This window comes from Artibeus jamaicensis, unplaced genomic scaffold, assembly GCF_021234435.1.
Source record: "Artibeus jamaicensis isolate MK-2021 breed Jamaican fruit bat unplaced genomic scaffold, CSHL_Jam_final contig_864, whole genome shotgun sequence".
NCBI lineage: Eukaryota > Metazoa > Chordata > Mammalia > Chiroptera > Phyllostomidae > Artibeus > Artibeus jamaicensis.
The window spans coordinates 812,870-826,229 of record NW_026521992.1 but is presented as its reverse complement, the minus strand read 5'-3'; the positions used below and the strand labels follow the sequence as shown (position 1 = coordinate 826,229).

The 13,360-nt window shown below is 46.2% G+C and overlaps 1 pseudogene; it reads left to right on the top strand.

Annotated features, from left to right (window-relative positions):
- The window catches only part of LOC119050936 (40S ribosomal protein SA-like), a 55,324-nt pseudogene that overhangs the window by 6,814 nt on the left and 35,150 nt on the right, over positions 1-13,360 (top strand).

Genomic DNA, 13,360 nt, shown 5'->3' with positions numbered 1-13,360 from the left:
AGGGGAAGGGGAAAATCGTCGTTTTGCTCTATGGGGAGAGAAAGAATGGCAAGGGAGAGGGCAATATGAGGTGAACTTTAGGAAAATGTGTGAGTAACATATCTTTGTTTAATCAAGAAAAGCAGAAGCTTCCATTTCTTTACCCTAATGCCATGTTGGGTGTGTGTGTAGTGTGTGCACTGTGTGTGTAAATACTCTGGGCTTTTTATATTGGGAGTTTGAACATGAGACTGTAAAAGAATACGGCTTATTATCTAAGGACTTTAAATCCTAGATTCCCTGGTTATAAGTCAGACATTATAATGCTTCTCTTATAGAGACACCACAAGAATTATTATGGTTTTAAGACTTCTTAACCTTTTAAAAATATATATATTTTATTGATTATGCCATTACAATTGTCCCATTTCCCCCCCTTCACTCACCTCCACCCTGCACACCTCTCCCCCATCATTCTCCCCCTTTAGTTTATGTCCATGTGTCACAAGTTCTTTAGATTCTAGATTTCCCATACTGTTCTTGCCCTCCCTCCTATTTTCTACCTAATGTCTATGCTACTTATTCTCTGTACCTTTTTCCGTCTTCTCCTCCTCTCACTCCCCTGTTGCTAACCCTCTTTGTAATCTCCACTTCTATGGTTCCATTCCTGATCTAGCTGTCCTCTTAGTTTGCTTATGTTTTAGGTGCAGTTGTTAATAACTGTGAGTTTGTTGTCTCTTCACTGTTCACATTTTTTAATGTTCTTTTTCTTAGATAAGTCCCTTTAATATTTCATATAATAAGGGCTTGGTGATGATGAACTCCTTGAATTTGGTCTTATCTGAGAAGCAGTTTATCTGCCCTTCCATTCTAAATGAAAGCTTTGCTGGATAGAGCAATCTTGGATGTAGGTCTTTGGATTTCATGACTTGGAATACTTCTTTCCAGTCCCTTCTTGCCTGTAAGGTCTCTGTTGAGAAACCCATTGACAGCCTGATGGGAACTCCTTTGTAGGTGACTGTCCCCTTATCTCTTGCTGCTTCTAGGATTCTCTCCTTCATTTTAGTCTTGGCTAATGTAATTATGATGTGCCTTGGTGTGTTCCTTCTTGGGTCCAACTTCTTTGGGACTTACTGAGCTTCCTGGATTTCCTGGAAGTCTATTGCCTTTGCTAGATTGGGGAATTTCTCCTTTATTATTTGTTCAAACGAGTTTTCCTCTTGTTGCTATTCCTCTTCCCCTTCTGGTACCCCTATAATTCTGATGTTGGAGCGTTTAAAGATGTCCTGGAGGTTCCTAAGCCTCTCCTCATTTTTTTGAATTCTTGTTTCTTCATAGCTTTCTGTTCGGTCATTTTTTTTCTTCCTTCTGGTCCACTCCCTTGATTTGAGTCCCAGTTTCCTTTCCATTACTATTGGTTTTGTGCACATTTCCCTTCATTCCAATTAGTTTAGCCTTCATTTGTTTCTCTAATTTGCGACTAAAATCAGCCAGTTCTGGGAGTATCCTGATCACCAGTGTTTTAAACTGTGCATCCGATAGGTTGGCTATCTCTTGGTTGCTTAGAAGTATTGGCTCTGGGGCTTTGAACTGTTCTTCTTGATCCATAATGTTTTGGTCTGTTTGAGCCTGTTATGTCTGAGGGGCGGAGCCTTAGGTATTCACCAGAGCACGGCGACCCAGTTGCTGGGTTGTGACACTACATGGGGGGGTGGGGTCAGAGAGGGGCAAGGGTGTTTGTTCTGCTCTCTCTCGGATTTTGGTCCCCTCTGAGGCTTCCTGAAAGCAAACCAGGCTCTCCTCGTGCTGGATCCCAGGTGTGTGGGCCTGTGCACCCTCCAGAACCCTGTGGGTTTCTCTAACAAATTCTCTGTGAGCCTGGGAGCCTCTCCCGGCACCTCAACCCCAAAAGTTTTTCCAGTTGGTGCTTTTATGCTTTAATTCCTGTCACTGGGGCCCTAGCCTGGGTGGTCTGTTTCACTGCTTGCTCCTTTGCCTGGTTTATCTGAGTGTGAATGTGTGACTGCGGTCAGCCAGCCACCCTGTGCCCTCACTGCATCTGCCCCTTGCCACCCCAAACCTGGGATCTGCCAACTACCACCTGCACACCTGGGTCAGTCTGGCCAATTTTTCCTGCATGACCCTGCTCCCCACCAGCCGCTGACCCTGCCCCTCTTACCAGTCTGGCTGAATGGTTCATTGTTTTCAGACTTCTGTACAGTTCAATTTTCTGTGTTTTGGTCACTAAATCTTTGTTGTCTTTAAAGGTGGTTGTGTGAGGAGGCACAGTGTTTCCACCTAAACCTCCATCTTTTTTAACCTGTTTTTGAAAGATGTAACATAAGGATAGAGCATCATAGTGATATTATCATGAGTCAAGCCTATAAACCTCAAAATATGCATCTTGTGCATTTTTTTTATTTTTAAAGATTTTATTTATTTATTTTTAGAGAGAGAGGAAGGAGAAAGAGAAAGAGAGAAACATTGATGTGTGAGAGAAACATGGACTGGTTGCATCTCATATGCCCCCACCTGGGGACTTGGCCTGCAATCCAGGCACATGCCCTAACTGAGAATTGAGATGGTAACCTTTTGGTTCATAGGCTGACCCTGAATCTACTGAGTAACACCAGCCAGGGCTTTAATGTATTCATTTTAAACCACATTTTTATTACTAGCTGTCATAGATGTACAGAGAACTCTAAATGTAATGAACAATGATAAGAATAAATGGAAACTGAGTCAAACCTCAAATCTTGAAACAAATGGTAAGAAGTCATTACATATAGCTCTGTTATAAAAGTAAATCAGAGATAACGAGTATACGAAAGTTATTTCGAATAATGACTACTGTGTGAATTATTTTTCAGATTAAGGACATTCCCAACAACAAAAGTCAAGTGTTTTTTTCTGTTAGATTTGCTCGATCACCTTTCAAAATACGCGAATAGAACCGAGGTGCATAGTACTGAAATTACCAGAGATGTGATGGACTCACTTCTTTTTGCTTAATGGGACAATTACATTAGGACACATCACATTCTACTACCTTCCCATGAGACCAGACTACAGTTGTCCCCAGCATTCCCAAAAGTGGCTTGTTTTATTTCACCCAGAGAGGTAGGACTAAAGAAGGCAGGTGGCCCATTACCACCAGTAACCACCCCTAAAAAATTCTTAAATATGATCAAGTCTTAATCTCTGTCAACTCTTCTTTTCAATTGCCAATTAAAAAAAATACTGTCTCTAATCCTTAGCATTCCTGTGTTTATCAGGGGGAAAGTGATGATTATTTTGCATTCTTTCTTAGGTCCTCAGTGTCATCCTTGCTAATAAGGAAAGGGAGATAGCAAGTGAGACTATATGAAGAAGAGTAACTTAAGGAAATGGCACAAGGATGCTGGCAGAGGAGAGAGACGGGGGCTGGAATTTCATTCCAGGCCACTGGTGTGGTTGACTAAAGACAACTGCCCGAGCCTGAGATTTGGCCCCTACTGGGTATGTGACGTGAGGAATGACTGGGACATCGTAGGGCTTTGCTGTCATTAACAATGTTCATCAACAGAGAACTTTCTGTCTGGATCTGAGGGTCAATCCAGAGAGGCACTCATTATGTTTACTCATTCATTCCATCAACACTCTTGAGTACCACATTACAGGAATTATTTAGCAAAAAAAAAATTTCAAACTCACAGCCTGTTTTGTATGAATCCAGATAATTCTTTTTCCTGGAGCCTTCAGTTTATTTCCCTGCTGCTTTGGCTCTTGCCCTCAAAACGCTCAACCTGATTTTCCAAGGTGATGACAGTGGAGTTGAAGATGCAAATAATCAGAATTAGGCTACCCTAGCTGACTAACTTGCATATTTGAAGATATAATATCACAGCCTCCAGTCTCTGATTAGTTTAATGAATCTAGTTTTCTGATGACGGGAGGAAAATGTACTCCTGAGTGCAAAGGATGTTCAGGTTTTCATTACCTCCTGGCGCCCATTGAGGAAGGTTGCATCTGATGGAAGATTTCACCAATGAAGAGAAGAGGTTTAAATGGCTTGACACTATATTTGTCATCAAAGTTTCTGGAAAAATATTCATTACATCCTCCATCCTCAAAGTAAGTATCCAAACTTACCAGCTCATTCCTGTCCCCCCTTAGAAAGGCCTCTGAACAGTAGGCAACTGCAGTAGCCTCTTTCTTTCCTACTTAATCAACTGCTGATGTAGACCTATATGGCTAGATTTGAACAAATTCAAAGTACAAATATCATCAGTTCTAAGGTGAAGGCCAATTTCCTAATTTTTTTTTACAGAGAACTCTGTGGGTTTTGTATTAGGAAAAAAGCAATTTTTAATGTAAAATATTGAACAGTATTTCCTGATATATTAAAGCAGATCAGAGTATACTTTTTCAATATGAAATACAAATGCCTTTTCCAAGAAACTTGAAATAAACTCCCACCTTTAGTCAATCAGCAGCACCCAATAGAACTGTACAGGGAAAGCTACATCAGGCTGGCTGAGCGTGAGACCACAGGGAGATGTCAGCTGAGCAGAGACCAGCCCAAGTTTATAAAAGGGCACATTATAGGTCTTTCCTGTTGATCGGTCAGAGCATCAGTAGTCTGAGTCCCCCGAGGCTTCCAAGCACGCCCTGACTCACTTGATCCTTCGGTTCTGCTGATGGGAGCTCTCAAGCTGCCAGCCTTGGTCACGGGAATTACCCATGTGGTTTCTTTGGATATGGGAAGACTTCTCAAGCTTGGCATGTCCTAGAAGATGCCGTGGGTCCACTAGAATAGTGGTATTTTTCCCTCTGGAGAGAATGGGGTTTTTCAAAACCATTGTGCTCTGAAGCAATCCTCTTTAGACTATGGGGAAGGATGAGTCCCTTCATATAATATACAGACCAACTTAGTGAGATGTGCCCATGTACTGGCCACCATACTATGCATTTTCTCACTTAGACCTCTTAACACACCTGTGAGATTGGTGTCATTATATAGATTAACAGAAAAAGAAACTAAAGCGTTGAGAAGCCACATGGCCAAACCAGTAGTGTGGAGACACAGAAAAATATACAGTAAAACAAGACACCTTGATGTTAGTCTTTGTGGATTTCTGTGGTATAATATTACCCTTCTGGTCAGTTTCAAGGTACCAAGGGTTCACCCTTGGCTCAGAAAACCAATGCGTATTTAACCATCACTTCCCCCAAGCAGACGGAGCCAGCTCCAGCACAACCCTGGCTGCGGCGAGACGGCGCTTCTGCGTAGTCCTTGAAGCCCACCACACTGTACGGCCCTGTCCATAGACAGACGCGGGTTCAGTGTGGGCAAGGCCAGTATCTAGAGCAGTTCCCCAGGATGCAGAAATGAAGGTTTAGTAACTCCCTAATTTATGCAACAGAGATTTATTGTTTCTCTACGTTCACATGATAACCAAGGCTAACAGGATTTTATTTCTTCTGAAAGGACTTGGTGTTATGTAAGAGTGATAGATTTTACTGCCTCATGGAGGGCACTCTGCAGCCAGTTACAATGACGCAGGTGGCTGCCAAGCCCAGGAAAACAGAGGAGACCCAGCGACAAACCCTCTCCATGCTCCTGTGCCTTTTCCACCTTCTATCCTGCTATCCATGGACGATTCTCTCACGCACCCTTTAGTGTCCATCTCCCAGAGCTGAAGGCTTATCCCTTCCTCTGACCCCAACTTCCTTGGCGGGACTCAGAGAATCAGCCTCTGAGCACCCAGCTCAGCTTCTTGCACCAAGTACGAGCTCAAAAATATGGTTTTGGACCATCAAAGTACATGCACTCATTTCAATAGCACACTTCCAGTTTGGATGGTGCCCCAGAGAGGTTTTATCATGTCCTCAATTTTCCAGCTAAAAAACATCGTGCACGGAAAAACCTCTCTCCACTGTAATGAGGGCCAGATCACAGCACGCAGAGGTCATCTTGGCTGGGTGATAGCTTGGGTCACGGTGACTTCAGTGTTTGCAAGCCCCGTGCCCAGGCTGGCCCCCCTCCCCCAGGCTCAGATGTCCATCCCTAGGAACCACCCAGCAGGCAATAGTCCCCAGATTAGGGTCATAGTGGTGCCCACCACAAAGCAGGAAGCAGTGATCTGGAACTTGGTGCAATGAGGACTGAAAAAGCTGGGAGAGAGCAGAGCTCTCTAGATCCTCTGCCAACTGCTAGATCTAATCAGCTTGGTGTCAAGGTAGGAGACCACTGTTAAAAAACACAAGTGCCTGCAGCTGGTCTCCACAGAGATGATGGCAGGGATTCTACTCCTGGATCAGAAGAGATCCTGGGAAAAGGGATGCAAAACTTGACATTGAGTCAAGCCCTGGCATGCCTCAGTTTCCGCAGCAGAGCCCAGGGTGTGTATTGTGGGGTTGATTTGTTTTGTATCTTATCTTACACAGAATATCACATTCCTACTCGAGCTCAGATGACAAGGCTGACCACATTGTATTCCAGTGACAGCATCCAGAATGGTAGCCAAAAGTGGGGAGCTGAGAGCACAGAAGCCAAAGGCTTGTTTGTCTGTGAGGCACTGTGTGATCTGGGGAAGGTCAGTTAAGCCCACAAACCAAGTGGGTTCTAGTGCCAGGCACTTCCAGGCAGGACCCGGCCTTGGGTCTCGTCATGGCTACTCTCTCCCCAGGTGTTCTATTTGGTTCATAACCCAGCAGACAGTGATGTGAGAAAGACAGCTGTGGGGTTTGACATTCCCGTCGAGTCTTGTCAGAATTGAGCAAATAGGATGGAGAAGTGGTTTTGGTGGCTCTTTGTTAGGAAAGAGCCAGGGCAAAGCAATTTAGAGCAAAGCAGAGCATTTCTTTTCTCCTATTTGTTAGCCCACCTTGATCCTAAGAAAGAACTAAAGTGGATAAGAAGGTATGTCAAATCCGGTACAAAGGGAAAGCTAGCTGCAGCTCCGTCACTTGTCACAACTGGGACCCACTGTCTGTGTTGGTACCTGCGCACCTCTGCCAGGAAAGTTGACAGAGCACACAGGACAGCCAGGTGGGTGTTCTCTTCTGGAAGCTTCTCATCCTTTCTGGAGAACCTTCAGGCTGTCTGTCAAAACTCTTACTATTCCACCTTTTCTTTTGTCAGTGTTTAGATCTCCCAGAGAAATAAATCATCGAGGATCTTATTTCCTGCTTGTTTCATCCCCTCTGCTTTGAACTGAGAAGAATGAGTTCTGTGAATAACTCATCAGCTCTTTTCACAACCTGGACTCACCTTAACAATGTTAACAGCAGTGCAGACCAGCTGCTGTGAGGTGCATCGCTTCTGAGAATAAAAGACAACTCTGCTCCCTGATGCAGGTTTCTAGCCTGAAGCTTTGTGGCTGGTGCCTGTGAGTGGAGAGCTGGGCATCCCCAACCAGTGACTGTCCCTTTCCCCGCCCGGTTCCATGGCATTGTGTCCCTAACCTGCCCTGTTATCCGAAGAGGCCATTCCAGCGCTAATGCTAATATCCAGTGTGCTGGGAGGGACTGTTTAGTCATTTCCCCGCAGGGTCTCCTTTCACCCGCTGTTCTATTTTACAGTCCACTTACATCCTATTGCAATCAATAGACACATCAGCACGTTCTGCTGCAGCCAGGCACGTCGGCAGTCTGGGAGGTGGGCTCCCACAGGTCCCTGGTACGGCGCATTAGGCATTGGGCCAGCAGGTTCACATCCTAGAAAGCTCTCCATCTCATTAGTTTCTCCCTGTACAGCAAAAAGCACGGTCATCTAGGTTATAGCAATCAGGGCAGAATTGCTCACGATTGTGATGGGAGATGCACTAGATTTCAGAGACTTTAGACAATGCTGTTCTGTGAACCGTAGAGTTTTAAAACAGAGTTAATGTGGGGATGGCAAATGAATTCATCCAGCCCAGAGGTCTTGGTTCTTGCTACTTTGTTCTGAAGGGGAAGCCAAGAAATGCTTCCAGGTGTCAGCATTAGGTCATCAATAATTTCTTTCTTTTTTTTTGAGACTCTGGCTTTATTTATTTATTTTTCACATTTTAAAAAATTTTATTTAGTTATTTTTTAAGTACAGTTTTTTGTCTATTTCTTCCATCCCAGCCCCCTGCCCCATGCTCCCCACCTCCCTCCCATTTCCACCCCCCTTAGTTCTCGTCCCTGTGTCCTTCCTATTTGTTCCTCCAAATACCTCCCCTTTTTTCTCCTTAAATTCCCTTCCCTCTCCCCTCTGATCACATCAATTTCAAAGAACCTATGCACCACAATGTTCATAGCAGCACAATTTACAATAGCCAAGAGTTGGAAGCAACCTAGGTGCCCATCAGTAAATGAATGGATCAAAAAATTGTGGTACATATACACAATGGAATTCTATGCAGCAGAGAGAAAGAAGGAGCTACTACCCTTTGCAACAGCATGGATGGAACTGGAAAGCATTATGCTGAGTGAAATAGGCCACGTGTTGAAAGACAAATACCATATGATCTCACCTTTAACAGGAAGCTAAACAACAAAATAAACAAGCAATCAGAATAAAAATAAAGACACTGAAATAGAGAACTAGGTCATCAATAATTTCAAGGAAGCTCTTCTCTGGGCTTAACAGCAAAATATAACACATTCCACAAAAAATCAGAAAATGTATTTTGCTCTGCCAAGAATCCTAGCAGGAGCTTTAAAAGTCGAATAGGATTTGAGAGCTGAGAAATCTTTTTATCTGCAAAGTTAAACTGGGCCTGAGACTAATGCTGAAATGGCCATGGTGTCTGGACGTCAGTGGATGGACAGGGATACGCTGTTCCACAAGGCCATTATTGATCCTGCCATTCATCTCATTTTCAGTGGGTCATTCATTTATTTTCACTGAAGGAAGCTTGGGAGTCTTGGCAGTCAGACTCAATGTTTGTGAACACAGTATCTGAGCTCAGTTCAGTTCAGTTCAACGCACTGAGAATCTGCGAAATTTCAGTCACTCTGCTGGGCCCGAGATGGGTTTTGAAACCTCCTGGTTTATAGGCTGATGGAGGAGGGTAAACAGACACTTAAAAACATAATTTCAGTAAAATGAGAAACACAATTATGGTATTCACAAAGGGCTCTGTCAGTCCTTACTTTGCTCTGGGACTAGAAAAATCCTCCTGCATAAGATGAGTGCTAAGCTGAGTATGGGTCTATACCCACCAAGATTCTGGGCCACAGGCTGGAAGGGTGTTTTCTGGCTCTGGCCGGCCTAGTCAGACCTCTTAGGGGTGGCAGAGACTCAGTGCCCTTGCTGCTTAGCCCAGCTGGGTGCAGCCAGGTGTGCAGGTTTCTGGAACTGGCTGTGAGGTCTAGGGACTGGGGCTGGGTGAGGGAGTTCTGGGGAAATCCTCACGGAGGGCAGAACTGCTGCTGGTTATGGGAAGAGTCAACACATCGAGATGAGATACTGCTACGCTACAATGAGTTTGTCTTCTTCCCGATAAGACCTTCCAACTATAAGTGAGGCTATAAGCGAACAACTTAGAACAGTTTAGCTCCAATCAGAACTTTAGAAGCAGTTTGCCTTTGAGCTTTTGGAAAATAGCCAGGCTCCCTGGGCCTCTCTCTTCTGCCTTCCAGGCCCCTGGACAGGCTGAGTGTGAGCTGTGTGGTGGGGTCTGAGAACCCTCTGTGTGTGTGAGTTGGCTGGAAGTGGGGACAAAAACTTCCTCGCCTAGGCCAGTCCAGGCTTGGCTTTCTTCCACCTTCACTCATGAGGGCTTTCCCATAGAGACAGCTCCTGGGATGTGAACCTCACCCCAGGAAGGCCTAAGGAAGGGGCCTAGGCCATGGCAATACCAGGGGTCCAGACCTAACTCACTGCAAGGGGCTGCAAAGCTCAGCTGAACTGTCAGGGAGCAGCCAGAAGCCCAGAGGCCTGCGTTCTGCTTATTCCTGCCCGTCCATCTCCAAACCCGAGTGATCACTGATGTCCTGCACTCTCCCCTGCACTACTCTCTGGTTGTCTGGGTGGTCGGCACGCTGGAGCCCATGTGTTCCTTCCCAGAGCAGGCCAAGTTCTGTTCAAGTTTTTGCCCCTCCACCTGGCAGGCCATGTGCTTCAGGGAAAGCTGGCCTGGTTGATCTAAGGCTCAGTGAATCCCCTTGCCTAGAACGGGCCAGGAAGCCCACCAAGGTCCACGAATGCCCAAGAAGACTCAATGGCACTTGAGGAAAAGCATCGTCTTTGCTCTTAAGGGTGAGCCGCAGGAAGAATGTTCGTTCTCCTGGGAGACTTGGCTGGGGGGTGAGGCCTGAACCTACTGCAGCCTCCCAGCCGTCCAGCTTCCCAGCTGAGTTCAGGTCCCAATGAGGCCGTGGGGAAGGCGGAGCCAGGAGAGTCCCCAGGGTGGGGTGAAGCCAGAGTCTTCACAGGTTCTTTTTTTCACTGATATGGGCCAGTAAAATCCAGTTGTTTAGGCTGATTCTAGTGGGTTTTTTCTTGCCTCCAAAACATGCTGATGGAAGTCATCTTTTGCTTATTGAGCTCGCCAGAGCTTCATTTAGGTATTGCCACCTGACTTTCGTGAACCAGCTTGGCCTCCCACACACCCTCCACACACAGCCAGAGGGAGATGCCAACATCCACAACCACCCTGCCCCTCCCCTTTCCACAGTCTGCCTTGCATACCCTAAAAAGTACAGGTCATCCCAGTGTGTTCCCTATATCCAGCACCGTCTGCCACCACCCGACTTCTCCCAGGAAGGCTCGGGATGAATACAGACTGCAGGTTCACCCACTGCTCTTCCTGGAATACTGACCGCACTCCCCTGCTTGTGGTGTGACTAACAGTGCGGGCTCTCCCTGGCCTGAGCGCGTTGCCTGGACAAGGGCCTCTCGGTGCTGTCACCCAGGAGGTCCCTGGCCGAGCAGGGCGACTTGGTTGCCCAAGTTCTCCCTGTGCCTTGGACTCCTAACACAAGGTTGACTCGCATGTCCTCTCCCATGTAGCATAGACGGCGGCTGACCAAACATTTAAGCACATGTCTTTCTGCTGTCCGAAGCCCTGCTCTTTCTGCCGTATCCTGCAGCTTCTGAGTAACTACCTGGCCCAGCGCTGAGGGCAGTGAGCATGAAAGGAGATGCTGGAAGTAAACACATGTTTAGAAAGTCTTATACATTGGGAGGTGTGTCTGTGCGTTAAGGAAAAATGCTACGTGTTACAACTAGCAAGAGACCAGGGGGCTGGTTCTGCAGTTTATATACAGACAACTCTGAGGGTGGTTGGGAGCGGGGTCAGCCCTGGAGTTCTAACACACCCATGCAGCAGAAAGGTCACGTCGAGTTAACCAGTTCTGTTGGCACGCCCCAGCGTGGTGCTGACGTGGTGACTGGCGGGAGAGTATGGGTCTATTCAAGAGTACCTAAGCTCTTGGACAAGAAAACGTGAGAACATAAATCACATGTTGCTTTACACAGAAATTGCATGTTAAAAATTTAATAACCACATAGCCCTCCTTACTTCTTTCATTACATTGTGAGAACAACCCCTCCTCCTGGAGAGCGGCTGCCTGCCCTAGAAGGGTCTGGAGATTTGTTTGTACCATTCTCCCAAAGTGATGTAAAAATAGTAAAGGCCGTCAATAGTGACTGATTAATTTCAATAACATAAATAATGGTTGTAAGTGCAATTGAGAGAGAAATGCTTTCCTCTCTGATTAATCTGACCCGCTGGGCCACCATTAGCACAAGCCCATTAGAATGCTAATCAGGAAACACACGAATGCAGTCTAGCCCTGCTGGTCTTCCCCAACACTGCCCCCTGCCCCATTCCAGTTCCAGCCCTTCTATTTTTTGCACCATAACCCAGAACATCTCTCTGTCAAAGAGGAAACACACTTCATCTTCGAAGCTGGCTCCTCTCTCGGAGCTATCAGCACCAGAGAAGCATCCTTGTCGTAGTGCCTTGGATGTCGCCCTTGATGCTTTTCTGTGTGACCATCAGCAGGTGGGCGAGTGGGCGGGATTGCTAGCTGGTATCCCCATTTCACAGATTACCGGGTGGAGGCACTGAGAGAGGTAAGCGGACATCCCCAAGCAGCCAGCAGGTGGGAGGCAGTAACAGAAGCAAGTGTGCCCCTCCCCATCCTACGTTCCAGCTGTGTTTCTCCGATAAACTACTGAAAGACATCCAGGGCCACCTCCCCTGCTGGTTGACCCTGCTCTCCCTTCTTCCAGGTCATCCTCAGGCCTCCTGGGCCATCCGCTGCCTCCTCTCACCCTCTCTACTTGTCTGTCACGCAGCCGTGCCTGCAGAGCCACAGCTTCTCATCAGCCATTTGGAACAGGTGCTTTCTTCTGTTGCAGTGGGCAGGTCCTGAGGCCTGCGGCAGAGTCCAGGGGACTGACTTAGAGGGCCAGCCACTTCTCATGGAGCCAGACCTGCTCCTCAGGCCTGTGTCACCAGAGAATATGCATTCGGTGCTTCCTTCCCCATCAGGCCAGGTTCCAGCAGGCAGTGCAGGGAGCTACTTTCACAAGAACTGACTCTACCTGTGACACTAGCCCAAAACGGCCCTTTCCTACACACTCAGATGCATATTCATGCCCTCTGTAAGAGTTCTCCAAATCTAAAAAGGATATTGTGTCCTTTATGTCCATACCCCACAGGTAAGGATGCTGTCTCCAGACATCTGTTCAGCGTCATTCACTTCCGCTCTGAGGTCCGGAGCTGCAAGATCAACACCCTTTGTCAGACGCTGTTGCGGAGCCACGGCCCCACACGACCCCGCAGCGGGCTGTTTGCTGGGAGAGTTTTCAAAGGCTGAAGTTATATCCATATCCAGAGATTGGTTCTAGTGTTTGCACTGGTAAGTGAAAACACACACATATATATAATTCGAATGTGTTCACTATAACTTAGAGGACAGATGGATTCTTTTAAAAACAAAACCAGAAAAAGAGCGCTAATTGGGTAATTCTATAGCTTTCATAAAGAGGCAGCATTTTCAGTATGTCAGAATGTGTAATCCATCTTAAATTGAAAGTCATTTGAAATGATTTTCTTTTGCGAAGTGACAACCATGATTTGCCTTGCCCCTGGGTAGCGTGGCCGCGCTGTCACCTCCAGCAGGCAGCCCTCTTTCTCCCCTGTAACAATGCAGACGAGGGCCCTGCCGTTTTCCGCGGCAAAGGCCGAATTCCCACCGATCCATGGGAGACACATGTAGCACTGACATTTTTTGGTTCCATAAAGACAACAAAAGACAATTTTTCAAGATCACACTTATCTATGCCTTAGATTTCATGTGTCGAATTGCAGTAATTTCTTAGGAGAGTGAAAAATATTCACTGTTCAAAAATAACTTTTGAATGTTTTCCCCCCTTTTTGAGCAATCACTAAACTTCAAATAGCCACTGATGATG